Here is a 19,423-nt window from a genome sequence, read left to right as displayed (position 1 = left end):
TTTTGCATTTTAATTTTGCATTTGTTTATTTCTTGACATCTGAAGTGTGGATAGATTTTATTCATGTGTGTGAGTAAACCAAGAGGCTGAGAGCGCTTGATCAATTCCATTTACCTGGGAATAACATTAAAGTTGATGATAGGTAAATAGATGGTTATTGTTGTACATACATGTGTACATTTGTTCAAATATAGTTGTTTTTCATTTAAAGTTTGTGCCTAAGGCATTTCCCATATGTTAAAATGTTTTTTTATTCATATTTTCTATATTTATAGATTTGGTTGTATCTTAAGCAAGTGAAGTTTTTTCATTTGAGTTTTTAAGTTCATATCACATGTTTTAAGGTGTGTTTTGGTGTTTTTGTAGCAGTGTTAAGTCTTGTTTTTCAGCTGTGAATGTACATTAAGGTTTTACATTCATATTGAAATTTTAAGATAATTTGCACTGTGTGGTTAAAAACATTGCTATTGAATTAGGAAAGGATTTTCTTTCATTTGTACAAATAACAGCTCTCTGCTGTTGTCTTATGTTGCATACAACTTAGGTTTGAAATCTGCTTTTTAGTTTTTAAACCTGTTGATAGATTTTGCATTCAGATTTAGTGTGTTTAAAAGCTGTTGAAGTGTGGTTAGGTTTTACTCTTATTGTAAGTCTCTCTGTCTGAGGTAGAATATTTGGAACTGGGGTTACCTTTAGCTTTTGTTTTAAGTCTGCCTCTTAAGTAAAAGCTGTTGAACTGTTGTTAGGTTTTACTTCTGAAGTAAGTTTGGAACATAGTTAAAAGCTATGGAACTGTGGTTAGATTTTACTTTTATGTAAGTCTGTACCCTAGGTGAAAATTATGGAATTATAGTTAGGTTTTACATTTATTGTCTGTATGTATCTTACATAAAAACTGGAACTGCGGTTAGGTTTTCCTTTTACTGGGAGTGTGAATCGTAGTGCTTAGACTGTGATAAGTTTCTTCATTCATTAGTTTAAGGTTCATGTCAAAGCTGTTAACCTATTGCTTTAGTTTTTGTATTTGTATGCACTCTTGTTCGTTTTATGTAATTTCCTCAGAACACATCATTGATCTTGTGTCTGAATTTAGAACTCTGTTCCACTAGGGAAGAGACGTAACAGGAATTGAGCAGAATACAATACTATAACAAGAAGCATCCATTACTTAAATAACTTGAAGTTTCCATGCTTTACTGTGAAACTGGATAGTGTATACAGTGCCACATTTATCTGTCTACATCCATTTATAAGTATTTGTTTTTTATTCATTGTTATAAGAAATACACAAAAGCCATTGACTTAGACAAGGAAAATGAGCTCTGCATAAATGCGTGTGTAGATAGCCTGATTACATTTTCTTAGTGCATTAAAGATGGTTAAGATGTATGTCACTGTATTGCCGTTTTCCCTCTTCTTGACTAGATGATTATGGGGCCTCTTGTTGGCTTTTGGTCTTATTGTATATCAAAGGTCAGTCCTCCTTCCACTGGTTGTCTAAGTATTCCATTTCCCAGTGGAGTCAATGTTAATGAAAAGATGGGCATTCTTTTCCTTTAAGACAATATCATGGCTATTTATCCCTTTTGTATTGAATTATGTAGTATGAAAGGTTTGCATACATCTGTATCATCTGTCTTTTCTGTTTTGATCATCAGCATTATTGAATCATGTCGGTTTTGATTGTGGGTAAGATTATGTATTACATTGATTTTCACCTCCCACTGAAAATAAAACCAAAGCATGCATACCTAAAATTACCAGTATTTGAATACTTATTTGTACACTACGGGAAAGAAGTTTTACTCTTGTGGGGCCCCATCTTAGTACTACTTAGTACTACTACACCATCAGACATAATCATATTTGCCCTCACAGATGTTGACCTCTTTCCAAATCATTATAAGAATGCTTATAAAATCCATTTGCATATATTTTTCATTCAGCATACTCAACTTTCTTTTACATTCAGTCTTCTATGGCTAAAATCAGTATGCCTCCACTGTGCAGTATCCGTTCATTCTTTTGGCAGCATTACCAAATATCTCTCAACTTGAGCTGTTCATTCGCTAACTCGGTCCATGTCTTGTAGGACCTGCCTTTCCTTCTCACATACGTTGTACTTTTATAAAACACTTGCACCAGCTTATCATTCATCATACATATTGCATATTCATTCATTCCTAAAGAGACTTTCATCCACACAGCTTCATGTACTAACTTACTTCACACACTTTTGTTTGTCACCTTGACATACCTTGGTTCCTGTATTCTTTATGGTAACGTTGTTCATTCATTATCTCAGTTGCTCCAATATCTTACCTTACCTTAGAAGCAGTATTATACAGTTATTCAGAATATGTGGACTTAAGAAGTGTACATACCACACTGTTTCTTCCTTTGCTTGAATTTATTCCAAATTTGCTTTTCTGGTGTTACATATGCTTAATTTTCATTTGATATGCAAACTTATATACTATTTCATAATCATCATTCATGTTAAGATTATACAGGTAATTTCCCCCTCTGTTTAAAGCATACGTAGTGTGCTGTTACTTTCATTTGACTTTTAGTTCTCTTCTGAGATTATTCATTTTAAGACTCTTTTCCAGTAGTGCCCCATTGGTAGAAATAATGCATAGCTACAGTTACATATTGCAGCCTTGTGATAACATTTGCACATTTTTCAGTGTAGGCATTTGTACATCGATATACTTTCTCCAGATTTGCATATTCCATGAGCTTGGTTTCTTCTCTGTTTTGCACTTGTTGAGCTTGCTTTTTCTCAATTTTGCATCTGTCACCTGTCAAACATACTGTCTTAAGATTGACTAGCTAGTTCCCTTTTAGTATCATGCTCTAAGGAAGCAGACAAACTGAAAAGGGATTCCTTATGTAATTCATTACTTCCTTCTGCATACCATGCAGCCACTGACCCATGATTGCCAGACCACTTAAACATTGTCTGACTTATCATTTGCCCAGCAGATAGACCCCACTGCTTTCCAGGAATATTGGTTATCTGCCACTTGTAAGTTTTCCTTTTAAGTGGAAAAATAGATATTGGCCTCGGTGAATTTTGTTTACAGTAATAAACATACAGATTTTACTTAGGGTATCAGGGTACCGTACAACTTGTCTTGATTATTTAATTAAACTTACCAAGAGTAGTGAACTGAAGGGAGAGAGTCTGTTTCTCTTATTTCCTGAATTGGTGTTAGTGGTTCTTTCTGCTGTTAATGAGCATTTTATGATGACTTTTAAACACACTTTCCCTCAGCCAGCATTGTATCAAAATTATTTTATTCAGGCTTAATTGATAGAAATTCAAAGCAAGGCAGATTTCATCATGCAACAACCAAGCAAGTGTAAGAGTTGGCTGCAGCAGGATTGCTTGAATTTGAAGTTGTAGTACAGCAAGGAGACTTTGAAATACAGCAAGGAGATTGAACTGTGCTGGCTGCTGAATTCAAATTCAAGTTTTGAGGCACTGAATTAGGTATTTTTACTGTAGGCAGAGAATTATACTGGTTTATAGGTATCCTTGGATGGCTTACTGCTTTCTAGGTAAAATATGTTATTGGTTGGTTTTTGGAAATTATCTCAAATGGCAACAATTGTGACTTTATGCCATAACAGACTGCTAGCTGGCTCGGCATCATTTATGTCTAATTTCTTTTTCATTCATTTTCATTACCATATCTCTTGGAACTTTCAGAAAATCTTCAATCTTATCTTTAAAGGGAATTTGAGAGGTGTTTTTCAAAAGTTAAATCTACCATGAGGTGGCTAGATTTGAATGCTATGTGGTGACATAGCATGTGACGAAAAGTGTTGTCTCATCACTTCAGCTGTGATGCCTTATGGTTATCTATGACTTGTTAGCCTGCAAACTTCCAGCAGACTCTTATGATTACCATTGTTATGAGTGACTGTCTCTACTTGAATCTTATATTCATTTTAGTTTAAGAAGGACTATGATTTGTAAGTTAGATTATATAGTGTAATTAACTATTGTGGGCATCAATAATGCAACATACATGTCTGACATGTTTCAGGCCATTTGGGCACTGATTACACTACCCCTTCATGTGACCGAACAAAGATTTCTTGAAGTTACTTTTAAAGTATTTATGCCACTTTTATGCAGTTCCCTTAAGGAATATCTAACCTAACATGGAAACTGATAATGTTAGAAAGAGTCACAATATGAATGGGTACTTTTAAAGTATTGATACCACTTTTATGCAGTTCCCTTATGGAACATCTTGCCTAACAAGGAACTGATAACGTTAGAAAGTCACAGTATGAATGCATTATTATCTTTCGTAATTACACAGCTTATTAAAGTTGTTCGACTGGTAAGCCCACTATTTATTATCTAGTCAGAATATATAGCATTTTTTTATTTTGCAGCAATTTCTACACTGGTCCCTTTAGAAACATCTTATTAAACTCATAAACTAATAACAGGGGAAATAATCACAATATCTATCTATCCATAATTGCCTCAGAATCCCTTTCTAAGAAAAGGTTCTTGTGTTACCCAGGACTTTCTTTTCATGTGCTATTGCACCTCCAAGGCTGTGCTACTTCCAGTAGCATAATCATAATTTAAGTTTGTAATTCTCATTCTTAATTACACCACTTGTAAATGCTGTTTGACTGGTGTGCTTACCTATTTTTCATCTACTCATCAAAACATATACCAGTAGTACTATTCTTTAATCTTACTTTGATATTCAGTTTCCTGCAGAAATGTCTTACCTAAGCCTTAAACTTGCAACAATGGTAAGAATCATGATATAGATGCATAATTATTGCTCATAATTATGTTGCTAATGAATGTTGTTCAACTTACATACTTAGCATTTATTATATTTTACTCATTAAAATGTAAAATACTTTTTCTTATTTTACATTGGTTTTTGCAGTTTCCTTTTAGAAATGTCTTACCTAACTAATGAACCCCAGAATATTGTTATGTTACCAAGAACAGTGGATATTTTGAGGGGACATTGGAAAGAGCTAATATCTATCCAAGCCACCCAGCTATCCATTGTGGGCAGCCTGGGCTAGCTAGGCCCATGTGTAAAGGCTCCTTGCTGGACCACACCGTATGTGACTAAAAATGTTAAGAGTTCTTAAGATTTCAATCTTAAAGCCAGTCATAGAGATGTTATTTACATATGAAAAGGAAAAAGTGTAGTGTCCAAATCTTAGACAAAATAAAATTTGGTTAAAAAATGATAGCTTCACGAAGAAATGTCTCGTTATATTTTAAATGTGTACTAGTAATGTACACTTTTATTTGTGTAAGAGTTTAATGTTCTCTAGACCCCTATAGTTAGTCTCTCTCTCTCTCTCTCTCTCTCTCTCTCTCTCTCTCTCTCTCTCTCTCTCTCTCTCTCTCTCTCTCTCTCTCTCTCTCTCTCTCTCTCTCTCTCTCTCTCTCTCTCTCTCTCTCTCTCTCTCTCTCTCTCTCTCTCTCTCTCTCTCTCTCTCTCTCTCTCTCTCTCTCTCTCTCTCTCTCTCTCTCTCTCTCTCTCTCTCTCTCTCTCATGGATGGTATTGCAGTGGAATTTATTAAAAAAGGGGGGTGTAAGGTTATTTAATGTATGTATGATTCATGGTGAGGTGCCTGAGGATTGGCGGAATGCGTGCATAGTGCCATTGTATAAAGGCAAAGGCGATAAGAGTGAGTGCTCAAATTACAGAGTTATAAGTTTGTTGAGTATTCCTGGTAAAGTATATGGGAGGGTATTGATTGAGAGGGTGAAGGCATGTACAGAGCATCAGATTGGGGAAGAGCAGTGTGGTTTCAGAAGTGGTAGAGGATGTGTGGATCAGGTGTTTTCTTTGAAGTATGTATGTGAGAAATACTTAGAAAAGTAAATGGATTTGTATGGAGCATTTATGGATCTGGAGAAGGCATATGATAGAGTTGATAGAGATGCTCTGTGGAAGGTACTAAGAATATATGGTGTGGGAGGCAAGTTGTTAGGAGAAGTGAAAAGTTTTTATTGAGGATGTAAGGCATGTGTACGTGTAGGAAGAGAGGAAAGTGATTGGTTCTCAGTGAATGTAGGTTTGCGGCAGGGGTGTGTGATGTCTCCATGGTTATTTAATTTGTTTATGGATGGGGTTGTTAGGGAGGTGAATGCAAGAGATTTGGAAAGAGGGGCAAGTATGCAGTCTGTTGGGGATGAGAGAGCTTGGGAAGTGAGTCAGTTGTTGTTCGCTGATGATACAGTGCTGGTGGCTGATTCATGTGAGAAACTGCAGAAGCTGGTGACTGAGTTTGGTAAAGTGTGTGAAAGAAGAAAGTTAAGAGTAAATGTGAATAAGAGCAAGGTTATTAGGTACAGTAGGGTTGAGGGACAAGTCAATTGGGAGGTAAGTTTGAATGGAGAAAAACTGGAGGAAGTAAAGTGTTTTAGATATCTGGGAGTGGATCTGGCAGCGGATGGAACTATGGAAGCGGAAGTGAATCATAGGGTGGGGGAGGGGGCGAAAATCCTGGGAGCCTTGAAGAATGTGTGGAAGTCGAGAATATTATCTCGGAAAGCAAAAATGGGTATGTTTGAAGGAATAGTGGTTCCAGCAATGTTGTATGGTTGCGAGGCATGGGCTATGGATAGAGTAGTGCGCAGGAGGGTGGATGTGCTGGAAATGAGATGTTTGAGGACAATATGTGGTGTGAGGTGGTTTGATCGAGTAAGTAATGTAAGGGTGAGAGAGATGTGTGGAAATAAGAAGAGCGTGGTTGAGAGAGCAGAAGAGGGTGTTTTGAAATGGTTTGGGCACATGAAGGGAATGAGTGAGGAAAGATTGACCAAGAGGATATATGTGTCGGAGGTGGAGGGAACGAGGAGAAATGGGAGACCAAATTGGAGGTGGAAAGATGGAGTGAAAAAGATTTTGAGTGATCGGGGCCTGAACATGCAGGAGGGTGAAAGGCGGGCAAGGAATAGAGTGAATTGGATCGATGTGGTGTACCAGGGTCGACGTGCTGTCAATGCATTGAATCAGGGCATGTGAAGCATCTGGGGTAAACCATGGAAAGTTGTGTGGGGCTTGGATGTGGAAAGGGAGCTGTGGTTTAGGGCTTTATTGCATGGTTTAGAGACTGAGTGTGAACGAATGGTGCCTTTGTTGTCTTTTCCCAGCACTACCTCGCACACATGAGGGGGGAGGGAGATGTTATTCCATGCGTGGCGTGGTGGCGATGGGAATGAATAAAGGCAGACAGTGTGAATTGTGTGCATGTGTATATATGTATGTGTCTGTGTGCGTATATATATGTGTACATTGAGATGTATGGGTATGTATATTTGCGTGTAAGGACGTGTATGTATATACATGTGTATGGTGGTGGGTTGGGCCATTTCTTTCATCTGTTTCCTTGCGCTACCTCGCAAACGCGGGAGACAGCGACAAAGCAAAATAGAAATAAAAATATATGAGGAAGAAAATCATTTGCTTATATTTTTGTCATCTGGAGAGTTTGATTAACTTTAGGAGTGCAGTATATAAAGATACATTTAAATGGAGACTATTCAAGTTGGAATTAATTGTAGCTTATTCAAGTTGGAATTAATTGTCAGTGGTTAATAGATTCATGGTGATATTAAGAAGTTTGGAGGTTATACAGAGATAGCAGGGAACCAAATGTTTAGAACACTGATCTAGACTTGACCATATTGAGCCAGAAACTTAGACCCATGTTTTTGAGGATTAATTAGATGTAACAAATCTCATATGGTTTGCACTAATTGCTTTATGTACTTAGATGGTGTTCACATATTAACTTACTTTTTTATTATTAAGACTTTTATATTGGCTGTAATGGTGAAAATGATTTGCCAGTTTTTTTTTAATCAAAAATACTTACACTGAGAGTTCTTTACTTGAGGACACCCTACTTACAAACGGGTCCCAAACACAGTTTGATTTTTAGTGTATCATGCAATTGATTACTCTTACGTATGAACTGTGGAACTACAAATATGCATTCTTTTCTCTAAATTTTGTTCGGGATGATGTTCATTAACTGTATTTATTTCAGAATGATACGTTTGATACATTATTACAAACGTGTATAAGGATTTGCTCAAATTTTATGCATATAATCATCATTTCCTTAAGTTTTCTGACTAACGAACTGTTCTACTTATGTGCAAGGTCCAGGAATGCAACATGTTCATGAGTTTGGGACTCACAGTTAAAATTATGTGGATCTCTTTGTCTTGTTTATTTTGAAAACAAGCACTTAAACAGATGTTATTGGTTATCATGTCCCAAGATAACTTTTGACTTCTTGTCTTGTCATATTGAGATATGTCCAAAAGTGAAAGTTTTTGTGTATGCTCAGAAGCATCATTTTAAAAATTGTGTATTGTAGATTACTTTCGTAATTTTATGTTTATTGTGAAGTTATTTATCACTGCATTCTTCATTTTTCCTTCATTCTTAGTGTTTCTAAATTGCTCATTTTATTTATTTCTATATTTTATTACTGGGGGATCCAGGAGAGAAACTGTGTTTCATATGTGGGAGATAGAGTAAGAGAGATTGTTAGGTTTGGGGTCTAAGGGAAAAATGACAAGAGGTGAAAATGCTCACAGATTTTATGCATTATGTTTGGAAGTGCTTCAGAAGCATAATTTCAGTGCAGGTCTGCCCATAAATTAAGGTAATGTGGGTTTTGAAAAGACAGTTACCAAAAGTATGGTGTGTATATATTTGGTAGAAAAGAACATGATTGGTAAGAAAAATATGACTTTGACAAAAAGGGATAGGAATATTGGCTGTGAAAGGGATTTGTTGAGCTTTTAAGATATTATATTGATATGATATCTAGATTTGTTTGTTAAGCTGTAGAGCTATGTTGTTAAGGATTGAAAGCGTAAAACTTCCTACCCACTTTGTAACTTACCTACCTAACTAACCTTCCAGCCTACCCTACTATACCCTTTCCTGTCCTATCCTATCCTATCCTATCCTATCCTATCCTATCCTATCCTATCCTACCCTGTCCCATCTTATCATCCCTCCCTCCCTCTCTTAGGATGCCAGCATCACTCAGGAAGTGCTCCCATATGGGAGGAACCACAGGTTATAAAATTTGTTGATGTTATGTGTACATTTGTTTGGGAAGAGTGTGGGGTAGTTAAGTAGTAAGTGTTCAGTGACTTACCAGCTTATTACAAATCCTAAACCCCTCCAGACCATCCAACTTCCCTTTCCACCTACTGGACTGTATCACTTCTATCCTCAGTCTCCAAACTCCTTGAAGAAAGCAATCCACAACAGAATAAGACAAAACATCCCTCTCTTACCAGCACAGCACACCTTCAAACCCAAACAATCTGCCACCACATTGTACAGTGAGCTCATGCAATGTATCCTGGATGGATTCAACCAACCGCAGTCCCACTGCTACAGAGTACTAGTGGCAATAGACATAATTAAAGCATTTGATGCTGTCATATGATACATCACTACTCAGAAAATACTTAACACCACTCAACATTATGGTGACGAGAGGTGGTTGGCTTTCATAGCCAGTCACCAGGTCAGAGTCACTTGTAATTAGTTTCACCTCAGACACTTAAATTCTAGAATGGAGCTCCCTTGGAGCAGTTCCCTCTCCAGCTCTCCTTAATCCCTTCCTACACAACCTTCCATTACCTCAGGCTAACCTCAACACAAAGGTCCTTTCTTGTGCATATGACATTGTCCCATCACAACTCGCTGACACCACAGTGGCATCATCAAAATTCAGCTTTGCATTACATATTGGAACAATGACCCATCAAGAACAGAATGTTTGCATCTCCACAAAGGTCTTCAATTATTTCATTCACACTGTTCAATCAACTTGACTGGGCAGTATACCCCATTAAGGAAAATGCTATCCATTCTTGGCCTCACATATGACACACACATGACATTCACTACCCACACTAGTAACATCAACACAAAAACAGCACACAAACTGCATGCCTTCAGAAAAGTAACTGGCACTAGATTTGGAAAAGAAAAGGAGACCCTCAACGTACTGTACAAACAATTCATCTGCTTTTTAAAATGTGCCTCATTTACGTGGTTTCGCACCCTCTTAGATACAAATATAACAGAGCTGCAAACCATAGAATGCTCTCAGAACAGTCACTGGTTGCTTGGAAACCACAAGTACTCAACATCTTCTCAATGAAAGAAAGATCTTCCCAATTCAGAACAGTCACTGGTTGCTTGGGAACCCCAAGTACTCAACATCTTCTCAATGAAAGAAAGATCTTCCCAATACAGTCCCACCTTGACTTGGCACTCAGTTCTATGCAAGAACACTAGACCCTTCCCACACAAACCTCTGTTTAACTAGCCACCATCCTCCATGTAAAGATCAAAGTTTACTCCAGCCTCACACTTCAGTTACCTCTATTCACAGATTCCTCTTTCCCTACGTATAAAACATTGAAAAAACACTCACACATTGAAATTCCCTGACAAGCACTGAACACCTGACATCCCAACTCAGTCTTAAAACTCCAGCCCTCTAGACATACACCCATCAGAAATCACACCTTCCAGACAAATGTTCACACTTTCCCTCTAATGGTTTTAACATCATCCATCTCTTCAATACTGCAATCACTTTTTCAACATATCCCTAGACCCTTCATGTCCATGATGCAGCTACCATAAAGAAGACATTGAGCATTTTCTGCTCAATTGCCTTGCTCTCTCAGCACATGGGTGCATACACAGCATCCCAACAGTTTATGGCCTGTAGTCCTGACCACTGGATGTGGCCAGCTTCCTGAGTGCTGTAGGGGTCTATAAAGGATGGAAAGGACTCCTAGGGCAGGAAGATAAGGTAAGGTAAGGTAAATGTTCGGAGTCTTTATTGCGGTAGTTGAATCATGGACATAAAGGGTCGTGAGATATGTTGAATTATCCGTCATAGTGTTGTAGGGATGGTTGATGACTGAATATGTGTTTGGAGTGTAATTTTAGATGGGTGTATGACTGTAAGGGTGGTGTTTAAGATTGAGTTGGCAGGGCAGTTGTTTTGTGCTTTTCAGGTTATTTTGGCATGTATTTGTCTTGTTAGAGATGTGTTTATTGGGGATGGGGTATCTGTAGGTTGCTGGAGTGTAAAGCAGGGGTAACCTAAACTTCTCAGTCATGTGTGTTATATTGTTTTGTTTACCTTCTGGACATCTCTCATCCTTACAATACTGTAAATGCTGATTCATCACATACCAAGACCCTTCATACCCATTTATCGACTTGCCCCAAGGGAAGGAAGAACATCTAGGTTAGCTGTGATGTGAGAATGTCTTTATTGGGATGAGCATAGGGCATTTGAATATTAAGTGTTCAGTGTCTTCAGTATGGAATTTTTCTAGACATAAGGGAGCTCTCGAGAAGAAGTGAATGGTGTTTAAAAAGCAGAGAGGTGTAGTTTCATGTAGGTGTATGTCTGATGGATTGGAGTGTAAGACTTTTATAAAGATGAGTGTTTTGTTTTGTTGAATATATTTTGTCATTATTATGCTTGCTAGGGAAGTGGGCAATCTATTAGCATAGGTTGTGGAAGTGTTAAGAATAAACTTTTTATTTCTTGTTGAAAGTTGGTGGGATGGTTATAAATGGTTCGGGAGGAAGGGGCTGTTGCCGCTGCAATGACTTTAGTGCTGAGCATATTTAGGTGAGATTGTAGTGGTCTAATTTTTTTTATTAGGTGTCGAATGTTTGTTTTGTGGCTAAGCAGCCTATGATTGTTCTGCATGATTTGTTTTATGGGTCCGCAGGTTTGTTGTACTGTATTTGCTGTTAACATGGTAGATGACTAGGCAGATAAGGCATAATGTAGGGTGGAGCTGATGAATTGTATGTAAAGGATACTAAGGGATCATTTCTCTAGTCCAATGCCGGTGCCAGTATTTATTGAAGGTGTCCCTGACTGTTGTGTCATGTCATGGGTCAAACTCAAACATTTTACTTATTTGTACACATTTTTTACCCTTGGGAGTGATACCTCAGTTATCACCCCTCAGCTGTTAAAGCAATCTGGTGACTTTAACTCCATCCCTAGATCATTAAAGTACATTTGTCCACAGTACCAAACCCCTATCATCAGAAAGGAACACTGTCAGATGTAGCACTTGCCCTGGTGTTTGTGCCTTTGTTGCACATCACTCCCTTCCATGAAGAATACCTCAGAGCTCTGGACATGTACCAGCCTCTCAACTACTAAAACAAGGAAATATTTTCTGACAAAACCTCGTACCGCTTTCAGAGACCACAGAACAATTTCATATACGAAACGAAATCATCATGTCAAAAGATTAGCTTTCAGAGGCTTGCTGATAGGATATCTGGAAAAGAATGTGTGTAAGAAATGTGTTGCTATGAAATGTTTGAACATATACAGTTATAAGTGGTTCTTTAAAGAATTTATGCAAGTATTTTTAAGTGAAAAATTTGGTTCCTGTTATAAAAGTCCATACTAGAAACTTTTGATTAAAATTTATGTTTTTTACAAATGAGTGAAAAGTTAATAAGAAAGTGAAGATAGCATTAGAGAAAAATGTTTGAGAATGTTTTGGAGTAAGGAGGATTGAAGAGTATATTGAATATGCATATATGAAGGGAATAAGAAATGATGCAAGCACTTTAAGTAATTTTAAGACCATAACTTTTAATTGTTTTGAACCCTTTTTATTCACTAGTATTATGTGTTTTCAGTGCAGGGGTGTAATTTTTTTTCACTTGATCAAAACTTAAGAAAAAAGAAACAGAAAATATAACCAAACTTAGCTACAAACCATAGCATGTTGGGCTGAGAAAATTGTTAGAGAAGTATGCTGTTAGTTATAAAGATGTGATTAGTTACCCATGTTTGTGTTCAGAGTTTACCTAGATAACTGTACTAAATAGGAGATTATGATAAAGATATGGTACAAATGGATTACCTCCGAAAGCTGGATGTGGAATAAAGGAATATACCGAAATCTGTAGAGACCATGGTATATGGAGGTGGTTTTGCTTGAGCTTGAGTTGTACAGTAGGAGAAGGCACTTAAGATATAAAAAGCAATAGATAGGTGTCAGTTCTCTGACATGGTCCTGGTTGCTGAAAGGTTTTAAGGTTGTCTAACCATTGCATTTCTTTGAAAACTAAACTTTATTGGTACTGTATTTACAAATTCATTATTAAAAGAATATTAGTCTGCTCTTTTTGTTTCTGCTGTTCATCAAGTTACTAATGTTATTATTAAAAAGAGCATGATGCATTGCCTATGATAAGATATATAATTAGTGCCCTGCTTATATCTCCATTTTATAATGGACCTTTTTTTTTATTGCTTTATATGAATATTTTTGGAAAACCATGAATGCTTAAGGTAAACCAGTACTAATGATCACTATTACCCACTACACGAGCTTGCTCAGGCTGCACGAGGGGTAAGTTGCAATTAGTATCATGAACCTGTGAACTAAGTTTTTATAAGTGATTGGCTCATTTGAATTATTCTTTGGCTAGCACTTTTCCTCTTCATATTTATATTGCTTTTCATATATTGTTTGTGGGCTTGTGATCCCAACATACTGTTGTGGAACCACTTGCACTTTCCCTCCTCCTCAGTTGCATTCTTGAAAAGAGAGTATTCACTGTTTATAAATTTTTGAATGTTAGTATTTGAACACAGTTACATTAATCCTATGCAAAGAATGTGGGGAAGGTAGCCTTTTACAGATAATTAGTTGAAAAAGCTAAATCTTTTCTTTTATGTGAAGAAAAATTATTTCTACAATATTGTTTGTGTTGGAAAAGGCTATCCCTGAGCCAGATACTCCAGCTGAAAGCATATACAGTATTTGTTGTTTCTGTGGCTGTATTTCTCGTATAGACAAGAGATAGATTACTCTATCTGCTACAGAATTTTTAAAATTAATTACAATTTGTGCCATACAGTTTGGATTAAGGTAAAATGGGAAAGTGGAAACCATAAAAAATAGTAATGGTATATGGACTGCATGGCAGGACAGTAATGTGAAATTGTGAATTCTCTCTCTTTGTCTCTTTACTTTCTTTTAAGAGCACTGGTATGCTTAATCCTTCCCTCAGGCATTTAATGGTGTGATAAGACATTTTTAGAACTGAATTAATGCTTCACTTGTTGATGTATTTGTTTGTAACATCATGTGTGAAATTATGAATTATGTCTTATCAAGAATTAGTGTTTGAGTTACCCAAAAAATTGCACATCAACTTATGATTGCACCTTTATTGCCACTTTATCATGTACAACAATTTTGTATATCCATGTTCACTGTTCTGTATGTTTTTTTACCAAATGATGCACAGACCAGCTTATGAAATGTACTTCCTCAAAATAATGCACTTAGAAAATGTATGTTTTGCATGCTATATCATTTTGTCAGTTGACAATTGTTTCAGTCTTCTGTAGGAATTCAATTTGAGAAATATTTTTCATTATATTACATCAATATTGGATGTATATTATTCAAAGGGTTGAGTACTTTCCAGTTCTTGACAGATCTGTTTGGAGGAATATTCATTCTTCCATGGCAGAACGAATAAAGAAATTAAGGCACATCAAAGCATAAGACAGTTCTGACATTATGACCAAACTAAAGACACATTTGATCTGACGACAACATGCAAGAAACATTTCAGGGATTTAGGCATGTTGTCAGATGACCTCATCTTTTAAAACACATTAAAGGAACTTTTAATTAGTAAAGATCTTTTTGGACCAGAAAAGTATGACTGATTAGGGCACAATTCAAAGTGCTAACTCTGCTTCAACTAGAACACTGTTTCATGATAACATCAATACATATATCCAGAGAATGCATAGTTAAATGATATTAGGTGAAAATATATGGTGAGCATTAACTGGTTAAAAGTCCTCCAACTGTATTTTTTAAATTATAGATGCATACTAAGACAAAGGGGGGAAAACATTAAAGGAAATATTCCTTAATCCATGTACCAAAAAATTAGTTGATTGTTAAATATATCCATTGAAAAGTGAAGGTGTTATTGGAAATATTAGAGAGAAGAGCACAAATGACTAGGGCCTATGTCTATTTTGGCTTGATCAGATATTATAAACATGGATAGAGCTTTAGACTTTAAAGAAATAGATATATTCCAAGCTAAAAAGCTGCACTGGAGTTCACCCGTTATGAAAACTTTTGCCATCGCTCATTCCTGAATGGAATGGAATGGGCATCAGAGATATAGATATGTAGATAGATATTCCAAGCATACTAGGCTCATCAATCTGCATAGGATTAAAGGCAGCAGCATCCAGTAGCCTAGAATTCTGGATAATCAGGAGGAAACTGAATTACAAACTATGTATTAGGTTTGGGGGACAGGGAGCAGAGTCTCAAAGGTTAGTTACTGAACTGACTTAAATCTTGGTAGAGGGAGGAAGTCTAGGTTGATAGCTCATCCCTGAAATTTCTAAGGATGAGGACGACAGCACAAACCTTTGATTGCAATTAGGACCCTGAAGATGTTTTTCTGTCAAACTTACTCGTCGGAATGTATAAAATTGCATTATTGTTTGAATAGGTGAGGAAGCCATTTTAAGAAGTGACTGTCAGTTGGGTCACCCAGGAAAGTTAAGATATTTATTGAACATCCAAAAAGTACATTCAGCATAAACTATTAAGATGCTAAAGATTCATATTTGAAGTGGATAACGAGAAACAAAGAAAAAGAAAAGATTGTGGAAGTAGAGAGGCAACTGTAAATGCTGACATATGAGTTTTGGGGAAGTTTAGTGCGGGGTTATAGAAAAGGTCTCATGGTCTTTTGATTGAGTTGATTTGGAAGTGGATGTGGAAATAAGAAAATAGTACATGGAATTTATGAAATTGCATTAATAGAGTGGGTGAAAAGGCTAGCTTGTGAGAGATACTAGCTCACTGGTTGATGAGAGTAGTGTTCTAAATGAGCAGAGATATTTATCCCATAGTAGAGTCAGTAGAGTCTCTTACACTTAATGCCTGGGACCAGGTTCATTGTAGTATAGTGAATTTTGCAAAATAGCAGTAGTAGTACCCCCACCCCTTCTAGCCACCATATTGTAGTAAATTACCATTATTAAGCTCTTAATAGCTACCACTTCAACTCTTATAATGTTTTGAATTTTTTATCTCAGAACCCTTCCAACCAATTATTGTTATCCCAACTATCCTACTGAAACGTTTAAGACTATGTCATTTTTAGTGCCATCAGTTACCTTGTCTTTGACACACCTTACATTACTGCAAATTGTTTGCTGTTTTGCATTTTTGGGTTTATGCATTATTTCAAACTTTTGTTTTAACAATAGCCTAATTTTACATTTGTGTTTACAAGACCCATTAGAGATTGAGGTTGAACTCTATGATGGCAATGCAAATTTCACAACAGGATGACACCACCAAGTAAGTTTGTGTGGGTATCCATTTAAACCTAAAGATTACATACTGCTCAGTGGTTCTCTCTTTTTGTGTTGCTTCTTTTTTGCCTTTACTTTCACTGGTTTGTAAGGTGTTAGTTGTTTGGAAGGTTTTTGTGATTTTCATGAAATATCATTTGCAGTTGCAGACAGTATAATTGTCTTTGTTCTTCCTTTTCAGATTTGAGGGGGAAATTGCTAAACAAATCTTACCCTAATGCTTCATTCTCACATAGACATGTTTTGTCATTTAGGCAGTGAACGTAACATACCCATTTACACTGTTTTAATGATTGCAGCTTTTATCTTATTGTGAAAGTGTACTATTAATGCATCTTTTATTTTAGATTCAAACCAGGTATGTGCAGAACCTGCAGATTTATATCCAATCAATTTTGTTATCCAATATCCAATCAATTTTGTTATCCAATCAATTTTGCTTAGCAGTCTGGTTTGGCCAGTTGATAAACACATCAAAAAATTTATTATCATTTGTTATGCATTATGATATATAACACTCACTGACACCATTGCTCTTCTTGATCTGTGTAACTGACTTACCTAAATATGTTTGCTGATGATGCAAAGGTTATGAAGTAAAAAGCAATGAGGATTGCACCAACTTTCAAGGGGACTTTAAGAGACTCCAAAAGTAGTCTGATAAATGGTATTAAAAGTGAATGTGACCAACAAATGCAATGAGGATAGGACAAAGTGAAAGAAGGTCTCAGTATGATTATTACCTAGCTGAAAATAAGCCTCAGGATTTTGTGTGTGAGAAGGTCTTGAGAGTTGACATCGTCCCTAATTGTACAGAGTCCCACATTAGCATAGACAAACTGTCTGCTGGGAAATATTAGAATAGTTTTTTGGTATATTGGATAAGGAAATATGTAGCAAGCTGTCATATCCTATACAAGGCCAAAACTTTGAATATATTTCTCAAATTTGGTCGTCACACCCACAGGGGCACAAAGAAGTAATAGAGTAGGTCCAAAGGAGGGCAACAAAGATGGTACCAGAAGTAAGGGAGCTAAGTTACAAGAAGGCTAGAGGCTTTGAATTTGCCAACCTTGGAAGAGAAGAGTCAGGAGTTACCTGATTACACCCTTTGTGTTTTCAAAACTGATTGATATCATACAGAACATTCCTTCAAAAGATGAAAGAATAGAGCAACCAGAGAACCTAACATGAAATTAAGCAAGAACTTGATAAGAGATGTAAAGAAGTATATGGGTGGTGAATGAATAGAATGAGATGGAGAACATGGTTATTTACGACAGTATATATTGATTTAAGATGTATGATAGTAGAAAATATTCAAGAGATGGGGCCCCAGTGAATGTAAACTCCCTCCCTGTGCTGTGCAACTAGATTGTTAATTACACAGCATACCTTGACATTGTAATATTTGTAGGTTACCTAGGTAACAGTGAAAACAAAGTAAAAAGAATAAAAGATGAATCTATCACTATGTGGGTGACAGTTCTCAGCTGACTCAAGTCATTGTTTAAGTGTTAAGTTTCAGCCAGCCATCATGTGGGGGCTGCACATATAGGAACCTGGCACATTTCTTGGTTGGCGGAGGGTCTACAATCGTGCTGGATGTATAAACTGTTAATTGACAGCTGTAGACTATAGTCAAATTTGGTGTTGAGAAGGAATAACATGTTACAAATTTAGTTGTAATTGGTGGCCAAAGGGTTAAAGCAGCTAAGTGTGGACTTAACCTTCTACAACATGGAAGTGCTGTGGGTGACCACAGCTACAAACCATAGGTAATTTACCACTCTTAGAAAAGCCTGAGTTCATGATTTGGTTGCACTCCAAGGAGGAATGCTATTGCAGGTAGTAAGAACCTCACATTCAAGATCTTATTGTTCCCTTGCAGTACCCCTAGACACTCAGCACTCCTTATTAACTTGAAATTGAATGTCTCTTTTATGTTTTTACCTCTTGATACAACCTTACATGTTTGGTTGCTTGACCAGGGAATCATCATTGCACTTAAAATACTTTATCTCAAATATACATATCTTGACTCCTGGATGTCACTGACGGACAAGGCAGACTTACCACATGGGAGTTTAGGAGAAATACATCCTGGATGCCATCAACACAATTGGGAAGAGTTAAGGGGGAACATTGAAGAGACAACACTGGCTTGTTAAAAGTTTTATCAAGAGTGTTTGCACAACTTCAAGGGTTTGACTTTCCCAGTGTTGAAATGAATGCCATCATCATGCTTGTACAGCACACATCAGGTGAGGGGATTCAGAAATTCAAGAGGATAACATTACTGAACTTGAATCTTATTGAGAAGATTAATTAATCTATGGCTTATTTGAGGTTACATTGTGAGAAGAAGAGCAAGAAGGCAGTAGAAAAATGCCCTACTCAAGAAATCATAGTAAAAAAGGTGGCCAAACTCAGTGTTTCATTGATAAAGGACCACACTCAGAAAGAAGCTTGAAATACAGAAGGGGCATGAAATTTCTTAGTTCTGTACAGGGGTTCAGTTTCAGCCCAGAGATTTGGTAGAATTGCTCTATTGCCTACCTTGAAGAAAACAAAACATTGTGCTATTTCCAAACTTTATGAAGTGAAGTATCAGTTAAGAAAACTACCAGCCATTACATAATGTGATGTTCTTCCACCGCACTGAAGAAAGCTAACACTGATGCCCTTGCACCTTTGATTGTCTTCCGTCCTCAAATGACTCAGCCACTGCAGTCATTAGCCATCTTCCACACCACCTCAACCAAATTTTCTTGCCTTTCTTTCTTGGATAGGTTCAATTTTTTTTTTCCATGTAGCCATACCTAAAAGCCCCTTGTATTTTGGGTCAAGTCCACTATCAAAACAGAAAATGTAAAGTCCCTCCTTTCACACATCACTCACCTTCTTGTGCAACTCCTGCTTCTG

General features: G+C 36.7%; 1 protein-coding gene across 1 annotated transcript in view; it reads left to right on the top strand.

The window, feature by feature from the left end:
- Positions 1-19,423, top strand: part of aralar1 (calcium-binding mitochondrial carrier protein aralar1) — a 432,346-nt gene that overhangs the window by 360,148 nt on the left and 52,775 nt on the right. The gene's annotated exons all lie outside the window — the stretch shown is intronic.

Source organism: Panulirus ornatus, chromosome 38, assembly GCF_036320965.1.
Source record: "Panulirus ornatus isolate Po-2019 chromosome 38, ASM3632096v1, whole genome shotgun sequence".
Classification (NCBI taxonomy): domain Eukaryota; kingdom Metazoa; phylum Arthropoda; class Malacostraca; order Decapoda; family Palinuridae; genus Panulirus; species Panulirus ornatus.
The sequence above is the reverse complement of the archived record's forward strand: the minus strand, read 5'-3'. Positions and strand labels throughout refer to the sequence as shown.